Raw genomic sequence first — 16,616 nt, forward strand, 5'->3', positions numbered from 1 at the left:
GAATTCCAACTGGCCGCGTCAGAAATAGACGTATGTTAATATGTACGTGTTAATTTAATACACGAAAAAGCAACCCTACTGAGAAAGGCTAGAAACAAAATTATAAACCTTTGCTTTCTTTCCCACTCCTAAAAAATAGAACTTAGGTCATGGTAAAATTCCATAATCTGAATAAGGACCTACTGTATAGCACAGGGAATTCTTCTCAACACTCTGTAATGACCTATATGGGAAAATCATCTAAAAAAGAGTGGATACATGTATATGTATAACTGATTCATTTTGTTGTACAGCAGAAACTAACACAACATTGTACATTGTAAATCAACCATACTCCAATAAAAAATTTTTTTAAAAATTCTATAATCTGGTCATTCTTTTTTTCTATATGGAGGTATAGTTGATTTACAACATTATATTAGTTTAAGTACAACATAGTGATTCAATATTTTTGTAGATTATACTCCATTTATATTTAAGATATATTTGTTAAATACTTTCTATGTACCAAGAAATAGTTTTTTAAAAAAAAGCAAAAATAATAGAACTTACTACCTAGGGGGTTGATGGACAATTCAACTAGCAATTGTAATGCAGTGTGAGAAGTACAACTATTTGAGAGTACGTTAGTTATTTGTGTACAAGCAACAGAAACTGACTCTGGTGAATCCAAGCAAGTTTAAGGTCCCATCAGAACAAAAACATCATCTAATACAAATCTAAGGGAGACAGTCAGGGAAACATCCTGGAGAAAGGTGGTCAGAGAAACATCTCGGGCCTCAGTTTTCTTATCCATAAAATGGGCATAATTTTAGTCCCCCATAACACAGGGCAATCATGAGGATTAAGTGATATTATATGGACTTCTTAGCAGGGTACTTGGGACATAGCAAGCACTAAAGATATTAGTTATTATTGTTGTTGATGTGATTAAGAAATCATCGGTCCCCAGTGGAAACTCACATTCTCCTTCAGCCCTTTACTGGTTATCACCTTGGTCCTAAGCTTCAGCAGCTCCGTCTGTAAAATGGGACAATAGCATCTGCCCCTTAGATTTGTGTTAGGATCAAAAGAGATCCTACAGGATTCCCAACCTGCACCCCTTCAAACTAAGTCATCAAGTAGAAGGAAAGTCTGAGAAGCTGTCACAGCCAAGGGGAGCCTAAGGAGACATGAGGACTAAACGTGACGTGGGGTCCTGGGTGGGCTCCTGGAACAGGAAAAGGACATTAGGGAAAAACTAAGGAAATGTGACTTAGGTATGGGTTTTAGTTAATAATAATGTATCCATACTGGTTTGTTAGTTGTGACAAACGTACTGAGTAATGCAAGAGGTTAAGAACAGCAGAAACTGGGTGCAGGGCATATGGGAACCCTCTGTATTAGCATCTCTGTATTTTTCTGTAAGTAAAACACTTCTACAAAATCAAATGTATTTAAAAATAAATGGGATAATACACAGAAAGCCTTAACTAAGGTGCCCAGCTTGTCCCTGTTTGTTTGGGACGACCCCTGCTTTAGGACTGGAAGTCCCGTACCCCAGGAAACCCCTCCGTCTCAGGCAAACTGGAACGGTTGGTCACCCTCCCCTCAGCACAGAGCCTGGCACAGCCCAGGAGCCCAAGAAATGCTAGTCATCGCTTTCCTTCTCTGGTGGGCGGCTCAGCGAATGCTCTGGAAGGTTGGTGACTGGAGGTGAGCGAGGGGACCTGTGAGAAGCTCTGACTTCGTGTGCACCTCCAGAGAAGTGCTGCAGCAAGTAGGGATGTGTGCATGGTGGATGTTAAGGACTGGGGAGCAGGGCAGACAGGTGGAAGGTGAGTGTTCCCAGCAGAAGAGCAACGTGGGTGGGGCGCGGGGGAGAAAGCATCCCCCAGGAGCGTGATTGGAAGCCCCACTGCCGGCCGGACACCCGGAAATAGCTCTCGGTGGAGGTGAGGAAGGGGGGCTGAGAGGGAAAAGAACGTCCGGGGAATAAGCCACCCAGAGAGCGCGCCCCCTAGTGGAGAAGCCGCCGGAGAAGGAGGCAGCACGAATGGGAACTCCCGCTTCTGCCAGCACCTAACCCGTATTTCCTGAAGCCGCCGCACGAGGAACGACTTCGCTCTAGGAAAAACCCTCCTGGTTACCGTGAGTCAGACAATGATCTGCAAAACAATTCACCAAATTAGAGTTTGCCGAGCGGAAGTTTGTAAATCGGATCCCCCCGCCCGCCCCCCCATTACGTGGATTACATCTTTCATCCCCAAGAACGAGGCCAAGAGCCTTCTCCCTGCCCCTCCTCCTCTCCCTCTGAAATCCTCACCCCTCCTTTCTCTCCTCTCTCCCTTCTCAGCATCCTGCCACCCCTAAGGCGGTGGCGTGATCCCCGCGAAGCTTCCAGGGAGTTCATTAAAACCCGCCACCCTCTCCCTTGCCCACCGGGCACTCCCAGCAGCCCCGGGGGCCATGCGGCGGCGAGAGGAAGCCAGGTACCGGGGAGGGGGGGGCGCGGGGGGCGCGGGGGGCACTCCCAGGACCCGCCCCGGTGAGAGGAGCCAGCAAACAGTTAATGGTTTAATCCTTTGCAGAAAAAGTCAAGGCAGACTTGTGATTCTTGATGTTAATGAAGGTGTCACACATTGTCTCGAGAAAGTTGTGCCTGGCAATCTTCCCTTTTTCGGATGCCTACCCCAGTGACATTTCATCTCACATCCACCTTAATGAAATGCATAATTAACATATTCTAATTGTGCTGAGCGCTGCGATGATTTTGACAGAACTCACTTTCCATGTCTAATTTGATGCTAATTTAATCTGTTCCTCTCCCGCTGACATGACCTTTCTTGATTGAGTTTCACTGAGGAAATTTTTTGATGGATTGATTTATCAGCATTGCAGAGACAACAAAGGCTCAGGGTGCACGACAGAAAATAGGAAGGGAACGGCCCTCGAAGCCAGCGCGCTCTGAACTCACCGGCTGGAATGTCCTCTTTCCAGAGACGGCTTGTCTGATCTACTGATGGAATTTGAAAAATGTGACATCTGTGTGTGGGTTTGATCTCTCCGATAAAGACAGTAAATATCTTATTGTGGTTGTGAAGCTTTGCATGGAAAACTCCTCCAGGGATAGTGCAAGGAAGCTGAGGTTCCTCCTGTTGACAAAAAGCCAAGCCTGTGAGGCTCGTCCAGCGGCTGATGGCCACTTCCTGCCGGGATTCTTGGGTGGAATGTTTGGGCAGTTGGCGGCACTCAGGAGAAGGTATGGGAGGCAGGAAAGTGTCCATCTCAAGTTAAGATGGAGAAACATTGCATGTGTGGAGGTCACTGAGTGTGGATTTCATGGGTTCCGGTGTTTTACAGTTAGCTAAAGGAGAGGCAAACCTTGGTCTCCTGACATCTTCCCCAGGGCCTACCCCCTCCCTACCTTTGTCCAATGCCAGGTCTGTGTGGAAGGACGTGCTTCGGATGCATGCTGACTGTCTTGGAGTTAAACCAATCCTCCCATAGTCAATGGCTGAGGGCGTGTTAGTCTCTCTCATGCTGTAGGTAGAGGGGTTAAAACCAGGATCGCAGCTAGACCAGGTGTGAGACAGCAGTCCCTCACCCTGCGTTACACAAAATCGGCTTCTTTTCAACAGCCCTTGAGGCTCGGGTTCAAAGGAGTTAGACCAGGACTTCCCAGCTTCGGCACTCTCGTCATCTGGGGCCAGATCACTCAGGGGGTGCAGTTCTGTGCGTTGTGGGTTGATTAGAAGCATCCCTGGTCTTTACTCACTAGAAGTCAGTAGCACCCGCTTCCTGAGTGGTGACAACTAAAAATGTCCCTGGACTTTGCCACATGTCCCCTGTAAGCAAAATCATCCCCAGCTGAGAACCAACAAGACAGAGGACCAGCTTATAATGCCTGTGACCCCCGCATGTCTGCACTGCCTGCCCCTCCACTTCTGCCCAGTGTCAACTCCCCAGCTGGGCCTTGCCTGACCCCCTATCTAGGATCAAACCTCCATTCACCTCCATCTTCTCACTCAACTTCTCGGTCTTTTTTAAAATTGTGGTAAAAAACACATACCATAAAACTCACCATTTTTACCATTGTAAAGTGTGAAATGCAGTGGCTTTTAGTACCTTGACAATGTGCAAGTATCACCATCATCTAGTTCCAGAACATTCTCATCACCCCAAAAGGATACTTTGTATCTATTGTTAGACCTGTGCGGTCTCCTAGGAGTTTCGACTCGCCCAGGAAACAACAAGAGTCGGAAGTCGATGCAAAACGCAAGAGGTTTATTGAAGGCCGGTGCACCGGGGTTCCTTGGTCCTCACGCCGGAGGTCGAAGAAGGAACCCTTTTGGGCGCGAATATGTCAGTTTTATAGGTTCCCACTTCCCCGTATGTAAATTATAGATTTGGTTGTGTTCTCCTGCTGATTGGTCCCGGCTTAGGCTCGGACCAGAGAGGGAACTTGTCCCCAGCTGCCTGATTGGTCTTTGACAGACACCTTTTTTACATTTTGTTATCTCCCTCCTTCTCCCCAGCTGTCTGATTGGTCTTTGACAGACACCTTTTTTACATTTTGTTATCTCCCCTCCTTCTCGGAAGGGGGCCGGACATCCTGGAAATTCACCCATTGTCTAAGAAGCCCCTACTGTCTGGAGAGTTCTTAATCATTAGCTGGAACAATGTCCCTCGAGTCCCACACTATTAAGCAATCATTTCCCATTTTCCCCCTCCCAGTTCCTGACAATCAATAATTTGCTGGGCTTCCCTGGTGGCGCAGTGGTGGAGAGTCCGCCTGCCGATGCAGGGGACACGGGTTCAAGCCCTGGTCCGGGAAGATCCCACGTGCCGTGCAGCAACTAAGCCTGTGCGCCACAACTAATGAGCCTGTGCTCTAGAGCCCGCGAACCACAACTACTGAGCCCGCGTGCCACAACGACTGAAGCCCGCATGCCTAGAGCCCGTGCTCTGCAACAACAGGAGCCTCCGCAATGAGAAGCCCGCGCACCACAATGAAGAGTAGCCCCCACTTGCCGCAACTAGAGAAAGCCTGCGCGCAGCAAAAGACCCAACGTAGCCAAAAATAAATAATTAAAATTAATTAATTAAAAAATAATAATAACCAAAACCCAAATATCTGTTGTGGACACATGTCTAACAAATAGAAACACTGACTCCTCTTTCCAAAATGGCATGCTTTTTCTAGTTAAAAATATTCCTTAGGGCTCCCCTGGTGGTGCAGTGGTTGAGAGTCCACCTGCCGATGCAGGGGACGCGGGTTCGTGCCCCGGTCCGGGAAGATCCCACATGCCGCGGAGCGGCTGGACCCGTGAGCCATGGCCGCTGAGCCTGTGCGTCCGGAGCCTGTGCTCCGCAACGGGAGAGGCCACAACAGTGAGAGACCCGCGTACCGCAAACAAACAAACAAAAACAATAATTTGCTTTTTGTGTCTTTGGATTTGCCTATTCTGGACGTTTCATAAAAGTAGAATCGTACAGTAGGTGGCCTTTTCTGTCTGGCAGTTCCTCAGTCAGTTAAACATGGAGTTAATATAGGACCCGGCAATTCCACTCAGGTATATATTCCCAAAAGAATTGAAAACAGGTGTTCAAACAAAAACTTGTACATGAATATTTGTAGACACACAATTCACAGTAGCCAGAAGATGGAAACAACCCTAGTGTCCAACAGCTAAGGAAGGCTATAAAAAATGTGGTCTATCCATACAATGAAATAGCCGTACATAGGAACAAAGTCATGCCGGCCACGACACCCATAAACCTCGCCTGTCTTTTCATTATTGCAACTTTAGTGCCCACAACAGTGCCTGGCTCATAGTAGGTGCTCAGTAAATACAGGTTGACTAAAAGGCATAGAAAGCTAAATGAAATATAGTCAAGTGCAGTGAATAAATAGAAGTAGCAAGAGGTATTGATATTAACTGTTTCTTTCAATTTAGGGGAAAAAAAGGAAATAGACTCCAAAAGAGTAAACAAGGGGACAAAAACAAACCTGATACTGCATTGGAATTTTTTGCTGTCGTTTTTGTTGACCATTCTGTGGAATATAGTTGAGTCACGGAGCGGGGCCCTGTTATGAAAGTGTCTAGATAGAATCCTAAAAATTCTAAAAACTCCTTGCTTTTTTATTTTTCAGTGTAAAGACTCTGTCTCATCTTTCCAACTGTTTCTCTTAGAAGAGGCTGTACTTAGGGTGTCCATAGTAAATAGATGTTTTCTTCAAAATAGTCCCCTGGGAAGATGAAACATTTATTCCAACATAGTTGCTGTGACTGCAAAGATTTTTGCAAAATTTCTTCAGGAGCTGCCTGATGAGCCCCACAAGGATAGCAAGCTAACGAGATTATAATCATTATAATTACACTTCATCATAGATCAAAAGCAGTTTAACTCAGCAAAATGACCTGGTCGGCTTCACTATCCTTTATTTTCAGTGACTTCTGGCTTTGCTCAAAGATTAAATCTCTGCAAAGCCTAGCTGGACCAGGCTGTCAGGTGCATCCCCATGGCTCTGCCACCACCTGGGAAACTGTGCCTTAATTTCCTTGTTGGTAAAATTGCATAACACTAGTCCTCCCTTAAAGAGTTCTCTCAAGGATTAAATTAGTTAATAATACAACTGCCAAGCATTAAGAACAGCGCCTGACACTTAATAAAGGCTTGGAGGTATAAGCTCTTCCTATAAGAAAAGTGTCTGAGCCTTTCCAATAATTGTGTGGCTTTCCCAGGGGATTTCTGAAATGGGGCTGCACTTCCTATTTTCTGAAATAATTATTAAGGAATCAGACGCACAGTTTTAAGGCACGTTTTAATGATGTGCCCACGTCTACTGCTGTTGTAACAAATTACCACAAATTTAGTGGCTTACAACCACACAGATTTGTTACCTTCTAGTTCTGGACGTCGGAGGTCTAAATCAGTCTCACCGACTTAAAATCAAGGTTTCAGCAAGGCTAGTTCCTTCCTGAGGCTCCAGGGGGAATCCCTTTTCTTGCCTTTCCAGCTTCTAGAGGCTGCCTGCATTTTTTGGCGCATGACTCCTTCCTTGAATTATTCCAGCCCCTTCTGTCCTTGTAATCTCCTATTAATGGCTCTGACCTTCCTCTTATAAGGGCCCTTGTGGTTCCTTTGAACCAAGTGCATAATCAAGCTAATCTCCCCAGTCTCAAGATCCTTAATTTACTCCCATCTGCAAAGTCCCTTTTACCATGTAAGGGGACATAGTCATAGGTTCTGGGGCTCAGGATGTGGACATCTTAGGCGCCATTATTCAGCCCACCACAAATGATTTCCTTTTCAGTGGAAAGTGGTTCTCAGTCGACTCCCTTCCACCTCTCAGAGCACCTCTGCTGTGCCACTTTGAGGAAAGCAAATCAATTTGGAGGAAGCTGCCGGAATCCGAGATTGGAAGGGAGGTCTAGGGTGGTGCAGTCTTTTGCAATCCTTTGCGTCAGAGGCTTTGTGAGAATTGTTTGACCATCAACCCTGGGCTTGAAGCTATTCAAGGATTCTAACTCCAAATATGTCACATTGGGGGATATCAGTTTGGCTGTGAGTTTGATCATGACATTGCATCCTACTTGGTGCATTTAAGACAGAACAGTCCCCTAGTGCACCTGGCCAAAGCCTTTCTTATCTCTTACATAGCCTCCATCAAGTCATGAATTTTGTTGTTTGTCTGTTCTCTGCTGTCTCTGCAGTGCCTAGAACACTGCCTGGCACCTTACAATGAATAAATAAATATTTGCTGTATAAATGAACGAGTGGTTGATATTGAGAGGTTTTATGGTGTTTGGAAACCAAAACTGTTTTTCATAAAGATGAATCCCGTTTTGTCTATTCTACCAATATTCCACCTGGGAAATCCTGGATTTCTCTGAATATTATCATAATCTGTGGTCACCTTGAAACTTCAGGTTTTTCCCATATGAAACCAGAAGAGAGACTGTGAAAGCAATGCTGCTTAGAGCAATGCCTGTTCATCGAATCTTGTCCTTCATTAGAATAGCTCACTTCAATAAGATCCTGGGCATTTTTGATAAGCCAGCATCCAGGGAACAAAGCTGTTATAAAATGACTTACTTAGAGGTTCCAGCCATAATTTTTGGCCTCAGAATATTGCTGGGTGTTTTTTTCTTTGTCAGTCTAAAATGAAAATGTAACATTTCAAATGCAATCCATTAGAAAGAAGCAAAGAAGGGGCTATTTGCATTTGATCCACAAATTGGACCAGAATAATTTTTGTCAACGTCTAATCTGCCAATACTCAGTTTTTTAAAAAATTAAACTAAATACTCATTAATTCACTGTTTTCCCTTATTGAGTGAAAAGATTTTTTTCTGTCAAGTGTGTTTTTATTCAGAATCAGCTATAGAATATTTGCATTATTAAAAATTGGAGAGGTGGAAGTGACATTTCCTTTGAACTCCAAACAAATTGCAAACTTCAAAAAATGTCTGATGAAACAACATAGCATTATAACCCAGAGTCTACGATGGAGGGACAAAAATATAAAGGAAATAAAGAGATTTTTTTTTGCAAATAAGATTCTAATGCTACTTAACTCCACAATGTTAATGTTAGTGTTTACAAGTATTAATTGATTCTCTGTCAAAAGAAGTATCATTCCAGGTCACATAAAAAATTAATTCAATTATCATCAATCCAAACTTTTGAAAGGCTATACGTAGTAGGGAAAATTCTAAAGATGGTCTCCCATGATTCCCATCTCATATTTATTCAACCAAACACTAAGCGAGGTACTGCAGAGGGGGGATCTTGCAGGTGTAATTAATATCTCAAATCAGTTAAATTTAAGATATAGAGATTATCTCAGGTGGGCCTGATCCAATCACGTGACCCCTTTAAAGGCAAAGTGCTGGACTTCCCTGGCGGTCCAGTGGTTAAGATTCCAAGCTTCCACTGTAGTGGGCACGGGCTCAACCCCTGGTCTGGGAACTAAGATCCCACCTGCTGTGTGGTGAGTCCAAAAAAAAAAAAAAGCAGAGTGCTTTCTCCATCTGGCAGCAAAAGGAGAAGTCAGAAATATGCATCCCTACTGGCCTCAAGGAAGAAAACTGGAAGAACAGGGAGAAAATTACGATCAGACAGATTTGAGTTCAACTTCTTCACTTATGGTTTTGTGACATTTAGCAAACTCCTAATATCGAATGCTTTCATTTCCTAATCTATACTACTAGTAACCTCATGAGTTTATTGTGAAGCATTAAGAGACAGAATGTACACAAGACACTTAGTACAGCGCCCGACCAAGACCATGTGCACAGCAAAAGGTGACTATTATTTTCTTTTTATGTCCTCTTTATAAGATTATCATTCACTGACTCTTTTGCAATCTGGGTTTTGATTCTAAAACCATTTGAGTCTGCATGCAATGACGCAGAAAACCATACTTCAAGTATGGAGTGTTGTATTACGTTGGCCGCTTGTTTAGAGCCAGTTCATCCCTCCATGTTCCAGTTGGCTCCTTACCTAAGCTCAACTTTTTTTTCTTCAGTTTACTCCATAGCAGACCAACTCTACATTTTTCCAGAAGCCCAAACCTTTGTCACCACACATTTCTCAGCAAAAATGAGCTAGCCTGTGTCCAATTCTTATAGGTCTTCACAAGCTGACTCGAAATAATCTTATAAATCAATTTACACCAAGTTGATAATGACCAGCGATGACTTAGCTTTCCATATGCATCCCATTAGAGACTTTCAAAGCCTTAACTGTAAGAAATAAAGTGGGAATTTTAGGCATTAACTTCAGAGCTGATGGAAGGATAGTTGGGGAGCTGCAAATCTTTTTGGTATTACTAAAAATTACCCACATGGGTAGCCATCTATACCATGTCCAGTAAATGACATTTTCTTGTTACCAACCCCTCTTCTTATACATGTTTTTGCCTAATTTCTCCACTTAACACCATGCAAAGATCTCTCCAAGTTCTTTTGTTCTCATATAAATAATTTGTATCACTTAGAAATAACTAAAAGTAATACACATTTATTTATAAAGGAATATAAAAACGAGGAAAATCAAAATAGAAAAAAAACCCTGCAAAAACTATAATCCCACCATCCATAGAGAATAGTGGTCTGGGAATGTCAGTAAAGGACGTTTAGGTTTGGTAAAGCAGATTGAAAGAGAGCCTAGATTTGCCCTGAAGCTATGTTGCATAGCAAGCACCTCGTGGTACCTGGGGGTATAACTGAGTTAATGGAGATTAAGACAGGGATGAAGCCCTATCTCCCAGCTATCCAAGACCATCCCTTTGTACTGCAGCTGCCCACTGTCAATATTCTGGTTTGTAAATATTTATACGTGTGTACGCATGTGTATCGTAGAATTTTGTTCCTTGCAAAAACTAGAGTCATATTTGCATATTGTTTTGTAGGTTGACTATTCCTAACCTAAAATTGTGAACATCCTCCCCATGCCATTAAATATTCTTCTACATTCATTTTTAAAGACTACATAAAAATATTCTGTAGAATGAATTCATACTTTATCTATCAGTGGCCTATGGTTGAATATTTAGATTGTTTCCAAGTTTGATTTTAATTAACAGCACAGAACTAAGCATCCTTGAAACCAAATAGTTGCACCCATCCATGATTAAGTGAAATTTCTGGGTCGATGGGTTACATATTTAAAGACTTTTCTAAGATAACTGCACCATGCACTTCATCTCAGCTCCATCATTGGGCAGTGGAAACAAAGGTATTAGAAATCTATTTAGATTAATATAGAGGGCTAGGCTAACGGAAAGGCACCAGTTGTCTTTAAGTTGTCTTAAAAAACCTGGGAGTAGGATGACCAACTGTCCCAGTTTGCCCAGGATTGAAGGGTTCCTAGAATATGAGTCTTTCAGTGCTAAAACAAGGACAGTCTCAAGCAAATCAGGAAAGTCAGTCACCACACCTGGGAAGACCAGAGGCTGGCTAGCCACACTGGAAAGATTTCAGTGTATTAGTAAACACTGAGAGGAAGTGAACCAGCCTGGGCATCTGACTTGGACTAGAGTCGTGGTCAGAACATGTGGAAAAATTTAACAACATCAACAGAGCCAAGATGATAGAAGGCAAGTCTTGGATTAAGTCAGTAGCATATTCAAGAACTTTGAAATGTGAAGGTGTAGTCATAATTATGGGGTAGGAAGCACAGGCTGGACAAAAGGAGAGTTTCTAGGAGTCCCATGACAGTTTTAGGGGATGCTGGAAAGCATGGTGTTCTTCCCGTGGTAGCCTCTATTGGAGTCTGTTTTGCCCTTTAAGTGATGAACAGTGTTGATTTGAAAATTTTTCTCTTTTTTTTTTTTAACCTTTTTTTTTTTTTAATTTATTTATTTATTTTTTGTCTGTGTTGGGTCTTCATTTCTGTGCAAGGGCTTTCTCTAGTTGCGGCAAGCGGGGGCCACTCTTCATCGCGGTGCGCGGGCCTCTCACTCTTGCAGCCTCTCTTGTTGTGGAGCATAGGCTCCAGACGCGCAGGCTCAGTAGTTGTGGCTCACGGGCCTAGTTGCTCCGTGGCATGTGGGATCTTCCCAGACCAGGGCTCAAACCCGTGTCCCCTGCATCGGCAGGCAGATTCTCAACCACTGCGCCACCAGGGAAGCCCGAAAAATTTTCTCTTTTTATGTTCTCTTCTTTAGGAGATTTTCTTGATAATTGCAGAATTCTGAATGAAATAGATGCGTATATGTTGCCATTTTGGCTTATATAGTAGCAATGTGGAATTCTCCCTATTCTTAGCTTGAGAAAGCATTAGTTTGAGCACAAGAAGATGAGTCAAAGTGGCCCATGGCAAGGCAAGATCAATGCTCAAAACATCATAGTTGTTTCTAAATTTGAGTCATTTTTATTCTCTTGAATCAAAGGGCCACTTGACAAGCATATGTTTCCACTATATATGTCTTGTCTTTTTTCTAATATCACACAGAGATTCAGAAATCAAAATTCCAGACAAATGTCACTAATTTGGGGAAATATGGGCAGAGTTATATTAGCACCTGGATACTCTGAGTGCAGTTTCATACATAAACAAGTCCTCTTCATAAATATTTATGAAGAATTCAGTATCATTTATACATTACTTTTTATGGTATGAGATTAGTGCTAAATTATTTTCCTTTGCATGTGGGTATGCACATTTTTCTTCTGACCTTTTTCTCAAATCTTACATGCTTTTAATGACTTTGCATTTGGTCGTAGGAGAGTAGATGTTACCTTAAAATAGTGCTTCCCCATTTGTTGACTGGGTGTGGACGTTGGAAGTATAAAGTATATGCCATGTGTATTGTACCAAAAATTATTCAATGCAAGAGGTATTGATTCGTTCATACACGCAGCAATTATTTATTAACTGCCTACAGTGTACCCAGCACTAGGGATATACTGATTATCAAGGCAGTCCTAGTTTCTGCTCCATGGAAATTACATTCTAATTGAAGATACATATTTTTAAAAAGAAAAGAAAAAAAAGAACTACAAATGAAAATAGAGTATTCTGACAGAAGTTAACAGGGTTCAAAGAGGATACATAAGAGACAAGGGAACCCATTTGGGCAGCATAGTCAAGATAAACCTTTCAACTTGCACACAAATGTTCTCAGTAGCATTTATCATAACGGCCAGAAAATAGGAACACCCAAATGTCCTTCAATGAATAGTAAGTGGATAAATAAAATGTGGTTTATCCATACAATGGAATACTGATGAGCAATTAATAAAAGATGAGGTACTGATCCATGCTACAACATGGAGGAATCTCAAAAACATTACGCTAAGTGAAAGAATACAGACTCTAGAGAACATATATTGTGTGATTCCATTTATATGAAATGTCCAGAAAAGGCAAATCTATAGAGACAGAAAATACTGGTTTACTGGTTTAGGTTTGGTAAAGCAGATTGAAAGAGAGCCTAGATTTGCCCTGAAGCTATGTTGCATAGCAGGAACCAGGATTACTGGTTCCCTGGGACCCTCCTTCCCTGGGGAAGGGAAGAATGAGTTTCTTTCCTTCCTTTTTTTTTTTTTTTTGGGTGTGGGAGGTGGTGTGCTAAAGTTAGTTTAAGGTAAAGGTTGCACAACTCTGAAAATAAACTAAGAACCACTGAATTCTGCCTTTTAAACAAGTGAATTTTATGGTATGTAAGTTGCATCTCAATAAAGCCGTTAACAAAACAAAAGGAAGGAAGAATGAATGCAAAGAAGAAAGGCCTTCCTGTGGAGGTGATATTTAAACTGAAATGGGGTTTATACAAAGAGGGGGCTTGACTGGGGTTAGAAATAACATTCCAGGAAGTCTGTGCAAAGACCCTGAGATGAGAGTGGGCTTGGCACGTGTCATGAACGAGTAGAAGGCAAGGATGGCTTGATTATGTTGAGCGAAGAGCGGAGGTGGTGAGAGGAGAGTGGGGAGGCCAACAGCAACAAACTCCCACAAGACCTTGCAGGCCTGATGTGGAGGGTGCCCCAGGGACTGTGGGGTCATTGAGAGACTTTAACTGAGGGAGTGACATGCTGTGATTTACAGTCAACAACATTTTTTTTAAAGAATAATAACAGCCAGTGCTGTGTCCTTATTATTCTAGGGATTTTACACATACAAACTTCTTTATTCTTCACAATAATCCTGTAAGGTACGTACCATTAGTACGAGTAAGGAATGTAAGACACAAAGTAACTTACTCAAGAAAACTCAAGAGAGCTATGATTTGAGCTCAGTGAGTCTAACACCAGAGCTTGAAATCTTAACCACTGCCCTACACTTGAAAGTAAGGCTGGCTTCACGGACCTACAACGTGTACGGTCACACAGGACCCCATGCTTAAAAGGGTCCCATATTTGGTTTAATGCTCTGCTGGCACCATTTTTAAATGCTTAATAATTTTTCAACAAGAGGCCTCTCATTTCCATTTTGCACAGGACTCTGCAAATTACTTAGCCAGCTTTGCTTGAATGGCCTTCCAGAGTTTTCACTATAGGAAAAATTGTTAACCCACTGAAGGTCACAGACAGGCTGGCCAGGGAGGAAGGAAAAGCTCTTAGAACTAAGCACGAAATTTCTTATGCACGTCCATTTGGGGAGCAAAAACTCCCAACTCTATCAGATACTCAAGGGGATCCAAAAATGCAAAAGGGAGATGACTCATTGATTTACCAGTGGCCACCCATTCTAATATTTGGGAATAGCTGCATGATGGAGTGAACTATCTTTTTCTCATCATTCAGCTTCTTGTTGTCTTATATTGATCAATAGAGAATCTTAGCATTGGTAACACTCTTTCCAGAAAACAGAAAAAATAATAATAAGGATGAATGAAAACAAGTGAAAAAATTATGAGCGAATGATTTTCTTTGATGTGTTGTTTTCCTCAAGAGCACCTAAAATTGTCTTTGTCTCCATTAACATAATTTTTTTAATCCCTAAAAAAAAAGTAGTTTTCTGAATTTATACTAATGAATGTATTCTAACATTTTTCACCAGATTGTATAAATTCAGTTTCTCTGTTTCAGAGACAAACTCAGATTGTATGACTACTTTTCAACAATCATTATTATATAGAAAAATATTCTGCACCCAGAGTATATTAATAATAATAAATAATATTAATTGCTGGTTTAAATATTATAATTAACTTATTCAATAAGTTGTTATTATTATAATCTTATACCCTGGGCTTCTATATAACTAGAAGAGAACTAAATTTTAAAGGCAAGTTTTCAATTCCATTTAAAATAACCCCCAATTAATTTCTAAGCTGCTGAAGACTAATGATAAAAATGTTTAGCTCCTGGTGCAAAATCTTCTGGAAATTGTTTGGGTTCAAAAACAATTCCATACCCATGAAAATGGAATTATCCATTTTAAGAATAATAGGAATGACAATTGGTCTCCGAGTTTAGAGTGAGAGGCTTACTTGCTCTTGCCTGTTGGGATGCTGATTTCTCTGTATGCCTAACCGTGGTTGTGTGAAGTCCCCAGATCGCTGAGCTTTCAGATGAGTGATATTTGTGTCTCCCGGGGCTCTCCCAGGGCGACCCCACATGGAGACCTCCTGGCTCTGTTTATTCTTAGAGTGAGCAATTGCATACAAATAGAAGATACTATGACTTAAGCCACCAGAACAGAATACAGAGACAAGAAGATATCTCTATGAAAACAAAATATCAATTCTACTCTAAACCCAGTCTGAAATTTTCGCAGTGGAAAACTTTTCCTAGAAGGAACCAGAGATGGTTTTTCTTAGTTTCATTTTCACATTCACCACCACAAACTCCCGTCTCTTTGAAGGGCGATCGATGATGCACCCAAGACACAAAGACTGTGGTCGTGAGACAGACAGAAGCAACGTTTTCTCATTTGTTGCCTAATATTCTTTTAATATACGAGACAGTTTTCTTTTCTGTGTCTTTATGGAAAAAACAAAAAAAACACAAAACAAGCTGTGAGTTGTTTCCATATAGTCACTGAACCTGGTAAACTGGAAGAGGACCGTAGCGATTGAAACCAGAGCGAAAAAAGAGTTCTATCCATTTTTTTTTCATTTCCATTTTCATTCCCATTTGATGGGGTAATTCACCAAATTTCTGCATAAATTAAAATGGTAAATTAGACTTCTTTGGAAAAATAAATTGTATAAACCATTCATCTTTTCGAGATTTTTTTTAATGGTCCTTTGCCACTTGATGAAGCAAAAATAAAACTTTACTCAGCTGGCAGATAACCCAGGCAAAAAAAATCCTTCTTCCTTTCCTTATGTCATGAATGCTTTGGTTGTTTTTGTTTTAAAAACCGAAAGTCCTATGAATGTTGTTTTTTATTTTAAAAACCAAAAACTGGGCTTCCCTGGTGACGCAGTGGTTAAGAATCCGCCTGCCAATGCAGGGGACACGGGTTTGAGCCCTGGTCCGGGAAGATCCCACGTGCCGTGCAGCAACTAAGCCTGTGCGCCACAACTACTGAGCCTGCACTCTAGAGCCCACGAGCCACAACTACTGAGCCCGCGTGCTATAACTACTGAAGCCCACGCGCCTAGGGCCTGTGCTCCACAACAAGAGGAGCCTCCGCATTGAGAAGCCCACGCACCGCAACAAAGAGTAGCCCCCTCTCGCCGCAACTAGAGAAAGCCCACGCACAGCAAAAGACCCAACGTAGCCAAAAATAAATAATTAAAATAAATTAATTAAAAAATAATAATAACAAAAAAATAAAAACCAAAAACCAAATATCTATTGTGGACACATGTCTAACAAATAGAAACACTGACTCCTCTTTCCAAAATGACGTGCTTTTTCTAGTTAAAAATATTCCTTATTTAATACTTTTCCCTGGTTGCTCTCTTAGCCCATATCCATAGGTATTGTTTACTGTGTTTACTGTGTACCAGGTGTTTTATACATTTATCTCATTTGACCTCACCAACAATTCCATGAAGTAGGAGTTATAATCCTGCTTGGTAGACAGCAAAGCTCCACAGCATGGACCTTCATTCCCAAAAAGGCTGCAAGAGACGTCCTTACACAAAACTACGATCTGTGGTTTATCTGAAATTCAAAGGTAACTGAGCATGTTGTATTTTCACCTACTAAGTCTGGCAACACCAG

General features: G+C 41.8%; 1 protein-coding gene and 1 long non-coding RNA gene across 2 annotated transcripts in view; both read left to right on the top strand.

The window, feature by feature from the left end:
* TSHZ2 (teashirt zinc finger homeobox 2) overlaps positions 1 to 16,616 on the top strand; it is a 399,520-nt gene that overhangs the window by 342,737 nt on the left and 40,167 nt on the right. The gene's annotated exons all lie outside the window — the stretch shown is intronic.
* On the top strand, positions 2,013 to 3,495 carry LOC132593531 (uncharacterized). Its single transcript, XR_009559144.1, has 3 exons — positions 2,013 to 2,130; positions 2,336 to 2,471; positions 2,873 to 3,495. It is a non-coding gene; the product is annotated as an uncharacterized lncRNA (long non-coding RNA).

The sequence above is a fragment of the Globicephala melas genome, chromosome 15 (genome assembly GCF_963455315.2).
Source record: "Globicephala melas chromosome 15, mGloMel1.2, whole genome shotgun sequence".
Lineage (NCBI taxonomy): Eukaryota > Metazoa > Chordata > Mammalia > Artiodactyla > Delphinidae > Globicephala > Globicephala melas.